Below are 13,583 nucleotides of genomic sequence, written 5' to 3'. Positions count from 1 at the left end.
AGCCAGGGAGTGAGTGCTGGAGGTTCAGTCCTGTCTTCTTGGCCCTCTAACCAGCATTCAGAGTAATGACACATTTTCAGAATGAGACACTAAGCACAGAAGTATCTTGCTCCCTGCAGGAGAGATTCAGCGGTATTAGCAGTGTACACGCTGTTTTCCAAGGCCATTAAGTGGACTAATGAATTTTACAAAGAAACCCAAGAGCTTGAAGAGAGTGGGCCTCTTCATTAACCCTTCCCTCACCCGAGTAGCCAGACCCCCACATTGTCTGAACATGCTCGTTCATAACAAACTTGCTCTAAGATTCCAGTGGCCTGGGAAAATGCTTGAAAGGGGAGCAGCCCTGCACCTCTCTCCACTAATTGATAGTTGACAATAGTCCAAATCTAAATGGCCTGGGCTTCAGAATTGCAAAACAGTGTGGTGGAATTATCATGCCCAAGAGAAATTATATGAGGTAAGACCCATCCAATTATCACCGTTTCTATTTTTCTTCCCTTTTGTGAAATCCAAAGTGCTTCGGCCCGAGAGTTCTCAATTTAACTGACAGCGGGTTTCAAGACTTTGCAAGCCGTTTGATAATCATTCTAAACTGACTAGCTGAATCTGCATCGCAGAATAATGTTACGAAATCCACACAAACGCATTCTCTGCACATGCAAAAGGAGTGAGAATGGCCCAACGCAGTAGCCACCAGGGCCGGGCATGGATCTCTGAATGTGTGCACTGATGCGTTAACAAGACCCTTAGCCAGTTTGAGGGTACCACGCTTCTCTTACCATGACCAGAACCCCGAAGTGAGCAATTCACTACAGGGAAGAAATTCACCAACGCCAAGAACACATGAGAACAAGAGAAATTCAAGACTCCAAACCCCTGGTGCCATTTTTATTCCGTCCATGGAGCCTAATGACTAAATTAATTCCTAAAGAGTTTTAATCTATGTCCTTCAATGAAGTTCTTTGATTAGCTCATACCTCACCTACAAAAACAGTATCAAAAAAAAAAAGCCATAACTCTGAATACTGTGCTTTGAGATGTTGTTCTCTCTGACCCCTACCAGGGTTTCTCAATCATTAAAGAACTTGATTGTAAGACGTAATTGCATATTGTCCCAAAAGCCTGTTGTAAAAAAAAGTAAAATAAAGTAAAACTATGAATTACCAACAAGGAAGGAAAACAACTAACAATGTTTCTATGTTTCTTCATCTGCAAAGTTAGAGCAATCAAACTGAACAAGGCCCTTGTAGAGGGAATAGTGTCAGTTCAATACCGGGAAACCTGTTCTGTCCCTCCACTGAGTACCATGAGGCCATTCTGGACGCAGAGCAGACAAAACGAGTTTCAAGCAAGTCCCAGCTTAGTGAGGCATCACACCCTCGGTTTATTTTCATTCTATGAGTTTTTGATTTCTGCATACTTTGAAGTTTGCCTCGAGGGAAAAAGTTGAATTGGGACTCTGTGACCAGAATCTTTGGCCTGGAAGACTGGCGCCTTCAGCTGTTTCTCATGCCAAGCTTTTGAGATTCCATTCCCATTCCAAATGCTGACAGGATCTTCCTTGCAAGTTCCTCTGAAAGAAATGAATGAGACAAAAATCTAACAGATTCCTGCCTTTATTGGTCCTCAACGAGACTAATTAGCTTGGTGAATTAGCAGCAAGGAGGGCAGAAGGCGGAGTGCATAGAGCCCCACCCCCCTCCGACTCAGAGGGGTGGGGCGTGGGGGGAAGCAGGCAGCAGGCAGGATGGACCAACCATCCAGCCCCTGGAGTGGCCACTGGAAGAGAGTGCCAAAAAGCTGCTGTCCTCCTTTGCCTAGATCTACAGGAAATGTGGAGTTTTTGAACTTTGAGACAGACAAAAAGTATATTTCTTTCCAGAAAAGACTTAATAATGCCAAAACTAGTGGGCAAGGGATGTTACATCATGGACACCGTTGGATCCAAAAAGGAAAACTTTAAGGTGGTTCTGAGTAGTTCTTTCTAACTTCAAAGAGAAGAAAAAAAAGTAATTGAAAACGGCAAATGTCATTAAATAATGAAGGAGAAATCCAGACTAACCCGAGGCATGTCCAGATCTTCCGACGAGAAGTCTCAGCCGTGTAAGAGCTACCGGCTAGTGTGGCAAACATTTGATCGTCTCTTCTTTACTACCTCGGCATACAACTCATAGCCATACATCCACTTACATGCAGAATTTCAAAGCCTCAACGCTCTGTATCAAATATAAATGAACACTAAGAATATAATGTATAGTAACCTCTGTACATACACGTTTGTGCAAGGCTTTGCCAGAGGATGCGCTGGGGCAGGTATATGCACAGAACAGAATTGCTTTTATAACAAAGAATATTCCACAGATTATTAATATATTTCCATTTTACTGGAAGCTCTGGAAATAGCAGTGCGAATGGCTGCTATCGTACCGGAAATACTGCATACAGCACAGCTGTTGGCAGTGTGATTTCTCAGAAAGAGTGCATAGTGCACGTTAAAGTTTTAAACTAAACAGAGCTTAAAATCGGGGAAAAAATTCAGAATATTCAATATGTATATCTTTTTTTAAAGTTAGGCTCTAGACTTAGATACTATAAATGGGATGTATTTTTAAATCGACACGAATGTTCAGTGGGTATGAAGTCATAGGAACCACAGGGCAGTCACACATTTGACTGGGGAGGTTTGCACATTGCTGGGTGGAATGGCTGATGTGTGCGTAGGAAATGCCAGTGCCTCATCCCAGACTTTCCCTCACTTGCTTCCCTGCTACACCATTTGGACAGCTAGAAATGGCTTCTCGGGAAACTGTAGCATTCTCTGAATACAGGAGACGCCACTGACAGCACTCTAGAGTCTGCTTCTCTCCCCTCCCAAACTCAGAGAGGAATTCGAGGTCAGTCCCAAGGCACAGAATCTGTGTCTTGGGATGGCTGTAGTCCAACAATGGCCTCAAAGTCACAAATAAACTTCCTTCTCTGCCACTTCTAACACTTTTGAGTGATTTTTTTTACTTGTTTTAAAGTAAAATTCTAAAAGTACACACATACAGACACATGTGTACGCCATGAACCCAGACACTAGAACAAATACAATTGTTTTAAAAAACAAAACATAAGGGTTTTGTGGCCCTGGGATAAGCAAGTGGGGGGTGGGATTTAGAAATAAGTTACTGGTGTTGAAGGGTGTTCATGGAAGAAAATAAAATGCTACTGGGAAATTAAAGAGGAGAAGAAAGGAGATGGATTGGAGGTAAGGAGTGCTTCCTCCACGGGCAACCGAGAAGCCGTGGCAGTGAACATGCAGTAGACACTGCAGCCTGTGACTCGCAGGCCATTTCTATGAATGGCACCAAGAGATCTTGGAGCTGACAGCTACACGCCTGATTTTTTTTCCCTAGCCTGGGCATGGGGGTTTTCATGGACTGTTGTGAATAATCACGGTTGTAAAGAAACATGCGTAAGCTTATCGATACAATGTACAATTAAAACTGCAGAAATAAAGAAGCCAATAACTGTGAAGAGACAACCTGTTTCTGAAAGCCAGCACTGAACTCCTGGTTTTTATTGCCACCAGGACAACCCGATGGGCCGTACGGACTAAGAATAGAGTCTCTTCTCAGTGTTTTCTTCGCATGAGGGAACAAATTTGATTCTGTTGTTGAGTTAAAAGTTGCCAAGAGGTCCTATCTATAGAAAACCTCAAAGTAAAGATACATGAATAGAAAAGCTTTAACAACTACGTTTTTAAAAAGTGCAGTAGGGTGCTGGAGAGATGGCTCAGCGGTTAAGAGCACTGACTGCTCTTCCAGAGGTCCTGAGTTCAATTCCCAGCAACCACATGGTGGCTCACAACCATCTGTAATGAGAACTGATGCCCTCTTCTGGTGTGTCTGAAAAACAGCTACAGTGTACTCATATATAATAAATAAATTAACTTAAAAGTGCAGTAGGATATCAGCATCTGCTATAGTAAAGGATCAATTAATTTCAATATGCTAGCAGCGTACACTCTGAAATGTCCTAAAACTGCACTTTGGTGGTAGGAATATAATTTGGCAAATTTACCCACAAAACAGCTGAATTGTACAACTGAAAAATACATATATATGTATGTTGTGTTATGAAAATTATTTCTCTAAAAAATCTTCTTAATGTACGTGTATGTGTGACTTAATATACATGTATGCATATTCACATTCATATGAATACATCTATAAGCCAAAAGAGGGTGTTGGGTCCTCTGGAGCTGCGGTTAGAGGCAGTTGTAAGCTGTCCACCATGGGTGATGAGAACTGAACTTAGTCCTCTGCAAAGGTAGGATGCCTCCTTAACCAGGTGAGCCACATCTCTAGGCCCTCACGAAATCTTTTTAAAACTGAGATTTTTTTTTGTTTTGTTTTGTTTTGGTTTTTTGTTTACTTTTTGCTGTGGCTTTGTTTTCTTAAGTAAAATGGTGAAGGATGGCTTTTCCACAGAAGGATTTCATTCAACCCATATGTCCAGGTCTGTGTTGTAATCTCTGATGTCAAACACATTGACCTTAATAATTTTCAGGAAGAGATCAACCAGTTCGGGTATTTCCAGACCTTTTACAGACAGAAGTCAAATGTTCCATTGTTATACTTAACACACACACACACACACACACACACACACACACACACACACATCCCCCCACTGTTGTTTTTTTAACAAAATCTCAAACATTCAATTTTACCAATTAAGACAGGAGATTCAGATGCTGGTGTGAAAGCCTGCTAGCTCGGTGAGGCAGAGAAAGCACCCAGCTGACCTTTCTCTTCAGCTGACTTCCCATCAAAAATGGCCCTCTCTCAAGAAACCTTCAAAAGTCTCAAAAGACCTTCAAACCAAATCCCTCCCTCTACTTCCTGTGTATCTCTCTATCCAGCCTCCTGACTCCCTCTTACTCTCTATGGTTTTTCTCCTTAGTAATCCAATGTTTGCTTCCTGTCAAATGGATGCCTGCTCCACCTCTTGACCTATGGTTGACTTTGTTTAATCCTGTTTATAGTATTCAAGCAGAAAGCTCTTGGATTAAAGGTGTGTGCTAAGGCTGAGTCACACAACAACTAAAAACGGGTTTTTCCAGTAAATAACAGTCTAGGGGTTCATGGTGTGATTAAATATCCTGGAACACCCCTTACACACACACAGACACACACACACACAGACACACACACACACACACACACACACACACTCCCATTTCATTACTATTTAAGGAGCAGAGTATGGAGCACAGAGGAGTTGCTTTCAGCAGAAGAGGTGAAGAGAGAGGTGCTCCACCATCAAGGAGAGGAGGAGTCACAGCCTTGATTTTAGACTGGGGACATCTCAGCTCCTGGGCCCTAGTCAGTACTGCCAACCACAGTAGAGATGTTGCCTTTGGGAACTCAGAACCAACAGAACACTCAGAACTCTCCCTGCTCCCAACCCCCCCCCCCCCCAACATCTTTACAGACACAGATCCTGGGAAGGATCTGTAAATGATCACTATAGAAAATTCTAGACTATCATTCCTACCTCGGCCCTCTTCAACTTTTAATTGCCATCCCTACCCCATTATAATTTAAGTTACATAAATCAATAGGCACCACATAGAAGATTAAATCTTGACATGAACTCATCTTATTGCTAAACCGTCTGAGAGAAAACAGAAGAAACTTGCTGTGGCAACCGGTATATCCTCTATATTTCCCGTGCTGTGTGCACATTCTAATCGGTAATCCTCTAGTCTTCCCAAGTGTGTTGGGGTGGGAGTGGGGGTGGGGAACTATCATCATTCTTATTTCACAATTGAGGGATTTAGGAATAATGCTTGCCAAGAGATACTCACGAAATCTGCAGCTAAAACAATGAAACAGTGGCCACCCATGGTAAACCAAACTGTGCTCTGTGTTCTACGTGGTATCTGTCGATTCTTTGGTGAGAAAGGATGCACCCTAAGTGGTGTGAGAGCTTCGATATAAAAATGAACTGTCACAGTTTTCCTCCAAAAGCTATGTCTAGTCTTGTGTGAGAAGGTACCACCCTTGTGATCCTTGGTAGCAAACGCTGCCTTTCCCTGAAAAAAGCCCCACAAATGTTATTAATGCTACTTTGTGGTTGGAAATCCCTAATGTGTAGGCAAGTTAGTAATCTCTTCAGATTCAAAATGTTGGCTCACGAGGAGGAACAGTAAGAGAAAACAATTCCATGTCTACAGTGTAACTCAGGCATTGAAAAGGCGATTTATTTTTAAAAGGCAGACTAAATGGGTTTCAAGATGCAGTAACGAGTGTTAAATTAGGCTTTTTATATCTTGAATAAAGGAAGTTGCATAGTGACCAAATACAATTTTGTTCAAATTTTCTTCTTTTATATTGGCATTTGTTTCAGAATAGCCAGTTATTTATTCTTTAGCTGCCTCCTGAAATTAAATAAATTGAGTTTAGAAGAGAAGGTTTTATTAATTTTTTTAAATTAAAATACAATTACACCGGCTCCCCCTTTCCTATCATCCCTCTGGTCCTTCTCATGTGCAACCTCCCTGCTCTCTCTCAAATTTATGGCTTAAAAGAGAGGTCTTTAATAAGATATTTCTGTTCTAACACCTCCACCCACTGTGTGTGTCCTTCTGGACTTCAAGACCTAAAATGTAATTTGGGGTGGTGTGTCCTTAGGACCAGGTGAAGTGGCAGTCGTCGAAGTAATGGGGTCAGCAGAGGGGCAAATAGCTCTTCCCGAATTAGCATGTGAGAAAGGAATGTGGGTACATTAACCTTGTGACACAGACTCCACATTTTTCTGCCGAGTAGACTTACTGAGTAGTCTCTGGAACCAGATTCATCTTCAACAATGGAACTCCTCAGGAACTTCCCTCCGCGTCCCTGGTCATTTGTGGGCACTGCAGTGGCACTCGGGTGCATTCTGCACCTTCTGAGCTCTGTGCTTTGGGGTATGTGGTGTCATCACCACAAAACCATGTCGGGACACTGATTTCCTTACATTCACTGTTGGGAAAGACGACTGATTTTAGCCTGGTCCAGGAGGAGCATAAGGAATTAGCATTTGTAAAGTTAACAGAAAGACAATAGAAATAGCTTTTGGAGAGAAACCGTGACAATTTATTTATTTTTCTTGATGCCCATGCCTAAGTTTTGCACATCTTTTCTCATTACTAAGTACCATATGGGACCTAGAGCCGCCTCTCTGAGAAAGCTGCCATTTTCAAGGTTAACTGTAGACGAAAAGGCCTAACTTTCACCCCACAGGGATTAATCAAGAGTTTAATCTGAGCTAAACATGAGTGTCCATGGCCCAGGAGCATGGCTTCCGGCAACTGCAAATACCATATTCAAAGGTGGTGATAGTATCATGACATTTTTATAGTTACCGAACAAAACAAAGCCATAAATCAATGCACTTCTCAAATAGTGGTGAGAATATCATGTAGTTGGTTAAAGCAAATCCGGAGAGTCCTTGCTATAGGTTTCAGATGGCATCCTATGACATTTTTAGCCTTTGGCTTGATGTAATCTAATGTGTTATGTACTGACTGGTTTTATGTGTCAATTTGACACAAGCTGGAGTTATCACAGAGAGAGGAGCCTCCCTTGAGGAAATGCCTCTGTCACGCACAAATGAAATCTATACAGCCGTTGTCCAGGGCTAAGGTTAGGAGAGATGGGAACAACCTTTTGCTTTTTTTTTTACAAAGAGCTGCTGCAGGCTACTGAGATGTCTCCATCCTGGCCTACTGCAGGCAGCCTCTTATTTCAGATGGCAGGTCCCCTGGAAGGATGTGTCTCCAGCTTCTCAGGGTCCCAGACGCCACCCTTTTTTACAAGGAGCTACCTTGGGCTTCTGAGATGTCTCCATCCCAGCCTACTGCTGGCAGTCCTTGTCATCATATGCTGTCCCCAGAAAACTGTAAGGCATTTTCTCAATTAGTGATCAAGGGGGAGGGCCCAGCCCATTGTGAGTGGTGCCATCCCTGGGCTGGTGGTCCTGGGTTCAATAAGAGAGCAAGCTAGGCAAGCCAGAGGAAGCAAGCCAGTAAGTAACATCCCTCCATGGCCTCTTCATCAGCTCCTGCCTCCAAGTTCCTGCCCTATATGAGTTCCTGTCCTGACTCCCTTTGGTGATGAACAACAATGGAGGAAATGTAAGCTGAATAAACCCTTTCCTCCCCAGCTTGCTTCTTGGTCATGATCTTTTGTGCAGGAATGGAAACCCTGACTAAGACAGGCTATTAGTAACATGCCCCCAAAGCTGTGTGTTATAGTCCCCAGGTGTTAGGTCAACTGTAGAGGTAGACAGTGCATGGCTGCTGAGGGGGCTTCAAGTAACCCACAATAATTCGGCTGTGGGTCTGCAAAATTGCATCTCTCCATAATCAGGAAGTTTAAATCAGTGAATGGGCTTGCAGACACTTATCACAAGTGAGTCTTCCCCCAACTCTGAGAACTTCATTTCATAGTCACCCAAGACACTATATTTAAAAAAAAAAATCACAAGGCAGAAATTCAGACTCAAGAATCTGTTGCTGACACTGCCTTTGGCCCCCAGGAAGCTAGCCAGAGATGTCAGAATCCTACTGCAGTTTAGACCTCACCTCAGATTCTGTCTTGCCTGCAGAAAAACAACCCAGTGAAACACAACAATGGCTCCCTCATATCTGCCTTCCAGATTTCAAACAAATTCATCAAAGTGACAGAATCAAAATCTAACCAATTCCAACTGACTTTGAGAAAGGCACACTTCTGCTTCCCGGCTTCTGTGGGAGAGGGCCCCCGGAGAGTAGGAGAATGGGGGCTAAACAAGGAAAGCCACATGAGTTAGAGAGTGCAGTTTTGGCCCTCATGCATCCCCCAACATTTGATAAATGATCAAACTGAGGGATGAAGTAAAGAGTCAAGGTCACCACTTGCCCTCTGTTCTTCAGCCTGGACTCTTTACCAGGAAGGTCTGATGCCCCACAGGAGTTCAGGGGCAGCCCGGTGTACCAGAGGCCAAATGGAAATTCCATAAGATTGTTTGCCAATGTGAAAATTTCCTATACCAATGATGTTGATGGTGGTGGTGGTGGTGGTGGTGGTGGTGGTGGTGGTGATTTCCCAACAAGGCTAGAGTGCTTGCCTAACATGTACAAGTTCCTAAGGCTGAGAAAAAAGAAAGAAATTAGGAAAGAGGATAAGCCTTGATACTTAACAGAACCTTAACAACTTTTACAACACTGAACAAAAATTCATTTACTGCAAGGGAGCTAGCAAAGCTCTTGAACTTTACCTTTTGTGACTCTCTGGACCATTAATTCAGATACTCGTAGATGTTGCTGAGGTAGAATGTTCAGGGGTCAAACACTGGAGAAATCCTCATTAATCACTAAATAATTCAACCCCCAAATCTCAGAATGCATTGCTAAAGAGTCACTAGGAGACTCTTTCAGAGATAGTGTGACCAAACTTCCAGAAGCAATGAGGAAAACGAAATCTACCTGTTAGTCCAACGCTTGTGTTAGTAACAGAGTCAATTGCTACACGTTCATTTTCTTTCCTCCTGGATGCTCCTTGGTGCAGCGCGGACCATGCAAGTTTTGTGAATGATATTTGGAGGCAGCAGTGCACACTACCTATAGGCCGAGCCTGTCTGTGGTGACTGAACTATTTGTTGGCAACTGCTTGAGGCATCACTATGTAGCAGAAGCCCTGGCTTCTCCTGAACAACTGCCAATCCCATGTGGCTATATAATGTGAAAGGAACTTACTTTCACCTTTTCACCAACCTAAGACACTGTAGCCATGGGCTATTTGGTCAGAGAAGCTAGCTGACTAGGCCATAGGGCATAAGCTTCTCTCTAAGGCAAGGAGCTAGCCTGTAAGCAGAGGGAGGCCAAAAGGGTTTATAGGGGAATGTGGAAGTGGTGTTACTTCAGAAGCCTCCATGTCATGGCTTCTTACCTACCTTGGAATCATCGACAGGAGTCCAGTTCTCAAGGCTCACTGCATTTCCTGCTCCTGATGCTTGGCTTCTGGCTCTCAGGGTCAGGGCAGAGGATCTGAACAGTGTGCAGAGGGAGGAAAGAACTAAAATGGAACAGAGAAAAAGGGATTTCCCCCATGATCCCTTGCCTTTAAACTCCTCGTGAAGTCCCAACCACCAGGACCTGAGAAATGGTTCAGTGAATACCGAAGGGCAGTGTCTACATCCATCCTCAAAAGCAATTTGCAAGGGCACACACTTCTGCATCGAGATGAGAGCTGAGGCAGATGTGCCTGGAAGCTCACAGTCAGCTAGAGTGCATAGCACATCGGGAGAAAGCATTGCCACTCTCGTAGAAGGTGAAAACAGACTCCTGAAAGTTGTTCTCTGACCTCCGTACACACAAACCCTCAGAACCCCCACATTCAGAAAGAATGACCAAATAGGCAAATGTTAAAGGGAAGTTGCCCTTCTGAGAGTCAGACATCCTCCCTGTATACACTGAAGTTACACTGTTGGGGTCTGTTCTCCTACACGTGGGCCCCAGGGGTCGGAACCAGCCCCAGGGGAAGAGGGAAGCAGAGAGAACAAAAGACTTGGTCTTCTAGGATCATTGATGATCAAGGGACAGAGCTGGGAAATGAACTTCTTTTTTGCACTATGAACACAGGAACAAGCTAACCCAGGTTGTAGTACCTTAAGAAGAAAATGCTAGGGGCCGGAGAGATGTCTCAGTGGTTAAGAGCTCTGTCTGCTCTTCCACAGGACCCAGGTTTGGCCCCCAGCACCCACATTACCTGGCTCACAATCTTGTTCCAGAGGCTCTGACTCCCTCTTCTGGACTCAGTGGGCACTGCATACACAGACAGATTTGCATAAACAAAAATTATTTTAATTTTTAAAAAAAATGTTTATGTGTATGGGTGCTCTGCCTGCATGTGTGTCCATGTATCACAAGAGTGTCTGGTGCCTTCAGAGGCCAGAAGAGGCTTTCAGAGCCCCTGGTACTGGATTTACAAATAGATATGATATGCCAGGATGCTGGGAATCAAACCTGGGTCCTCTGGAAGAGAAGCCAATGTTCTTAACCACTGAGCCATCTCTCCAGACACAAATACAAGTCAATTTAAAAATTATTTAAAAAAAGAAGAAAGTGCTAAATCACCTTAAAGGCACCATTCCTATGGATAGTGTGCAACCACGGGCTTTTCTCCCATGTCCCAGTTTCCGCTTACTGACTTGGAGGCTATTTATGTATCAATAAATGCCTAGGTCAGAGTGTTGGGCTTGTTCCTTAACTAGCTCATAACTTATATAACCCATTTATTATACTCTATGTGTGCCGCATGGCTGGTTACCTCTCCTCAGTTTCATAAGTCCATCTCCTCCAAGTCGGGGGCAAAAAGTGACCGACTCTTTCCCAGAATTACTATCTCTTTCTGCAAGATGTCCCGCCTTCTAATCCTGCCTCCGTTCATTGGCCACCAGCTTCTTATTGACAGGGGATGCTCCCGTACGGTGCGTGAGAGATTCTTTGTACAATAGTGAGTGTGCTCACTGCAGATCACTCTTAGCCTATTCTTCAAACTGAATGCCCCCAGGAACATTTCATCCCAACACTTTGGAAATTAGACTTTGCGATGCTATGTAATTGAAAGCAATAAAGCTGAGCACCTGTTCTATTTCTGTTCAGTTGGAAAACTGGGCACCCAACCTCACATCTCGTCTAAGGCCCCTCAGTGACCTCAAGAGTAGTGGCAGGAAACTGTGTGTGTCTTTTGTTATATCACACGAGCTTGTAGAAATGGGGCTTTTAAGTTGAAGCTATATGAACTAACTAAATGATGAGTCCGTTTTTTGTTTTTTTTAGGTACAATCAGTTATCACAAAGGATAATAGGAGTTATTTCATGCTATTTGGAAATTCTGAGAAACATTTTAATGTCTTTGATTACATTAAGTGAGATGGATTAATCAACTCTCTAAGACTTTCATAAAGAGGGAAACTTTAAGAAATAGTCTCCTTGGAAAGTTATTGATGACATCTTAACCATCTATCCAATAAAATAGGGAGGGCTCCCAATGGTTCTTAAACACTTTAACCTCCCTGTATCCCACCACCCACCAGGGGTTGTGGAAAAGATAGGATACAGTGGTGGGGGGAGTGAACCTGTTTAGAGAGGTTCTTTGGAGCAATGCCCATCTGTGTTGTCTGGAAATCGGCAGTTCAGTTCACAGCTCAGAAGCGGCAGCTCGATCCACTCACAAACACATTCACGGAGTCGGGGCAGCAAACAAGAGTCAGCAGCAGTGGCACTACCTAGCAGAGACAGCCAGAGAGGGACCAAGAGGGACACCAGGAGAAGTTCTCAGCTGTACCTCTCTCAGGGAAGTGAAGTTCAGTGAAGACTAGAGACCTCTATGAAGTGCACAGCTAGCTCTATAAGCAAGGCACGCTCTGCCTCTGTCCCTGTGGAGTCCTTTTTATAGTCCCTCCAAGCATGACGTGTCCTCCATGGGTCTGTTTCTGCTGACATCGCTCTGCTAATCAGCCGGAGTCCACAGAAGCAGCAAGAAACTGCAGCACATCACCAGAAGTTTGGTGTTTGTTTGTTTGTTTTGGTGTGTTTCTCTCTGTGGAGTCAACTATGTAATAACTTAAGGTGGACCAATATGTGCGTGTTTTTAGCAAAGAATCCGTCCTTCTTCACGTGCCCTTTCACTGGCTTGCTTTAGCAGGACATCTTCTCTCCTGTGTCTGCTTCAGTAAAACATTCCTTCAGGAGTCTGCCTTAGTCTTTCACCTGTGTCCACTTCAGGAAAATACTCCTTCACGTGTTTGCCCCAGCAAAACACCATCCAACACAACTGACTCCCCAAAGAACCCTTAAATTTCCATTTCAGCTCCCCGCAAGGCCCAGTGCTCCCTGAGATTTAGGCCCTCAAGTAGCCTTAACAGTAATAAAGAAAATGGCCACCTACATGATCCATGCCCAGGAAAGTAAACCAAAAATTACAATGATTGTGTTTTTATTTAACAGTCCAAAGGATTGCTCTCCCTATGGCTTAAACCCATAGGACATGTTATTTAGATGACCAATTCTCACTGATTTCATCTTGATAAGGAAAATGCTTCCAAGACATAGGACATTATGAGCTTGGCTCAGTTTGACACTGCACCACATACTTGTAGCTACAAGAGGGTCACTATTGTTTTGGCCTAAAATGCAACCAACTAAAACATAAAACAAACAAACAAAAAAACAAATGATGGTTAATTCTCTCCCTCTCTAGAAGTATCTGGAAGGGACCTTACACTGATTTCTAGACTCTTCAACAGTTAACAAACTTCTCGAAGGCAGATCCCGAGTTCATTCCGGGACTCTTGACTTAGTCTTGGAAGATAAAGGGAAAAGCAAAGAAGATTCCAACCGATGGGTTCTCTTGTGAGCCCGTCAAAGGACTCCGATGGACTTTGATTTTGACATTTAAAACTATTCTGCTGTAGCTTCTTCTGGTTCTCTGCCTAGAACATATGATACCAATAACTCTTGCCTTTGCTGTAATTCTCCCTCCTGTCTCAATCTAAGCTTGAGGCAC

At 43.5% G+C, this 13,583-nt stretch overlaps 1 long non-coding RNA gene across 1 annotated transcript; it reads right to left on the bottom strand.

Annotated features, from left to right (window-relative positions):
• Positions 1-576: 576 nt before the first annotated feature.
• Positions 577-10,240, bottom strand: LOC120094214 (uncharacterized). The gene is made up of 3 exons (XR_005488340.2): positions 9,967-10,240; positions 6,825-7,013; positions 577-1,573 (listed from the first exon to the last, which is right to left on the bottom strand). It is a non-coding gene; the product is annotated as an uncharacterized LOC120094214 (long non-coding RNA).
• Positions 10,241-13,583: the final 3,343 nt, after the last annotated feature.

Source organism: Rattus norvegicus, chromosome 8 (genome assembly GCF_036323735.1).
Source record: "Rattus norvegicus strain BN/NHsdMcwi chromosome 8, GRCr8, whole genome shotgun sequence".
NCBI classification, from domain to species: Eukaryota; Metazoa; Chordata; class Mammalia; order Rodentia; family Muridae; genus Rattus; species Rattus norvegicus.
Note: the sequence above shows the minus strand (reverse complement) of the source record. Positions and strands in the feature narration are given on the sequence as shown.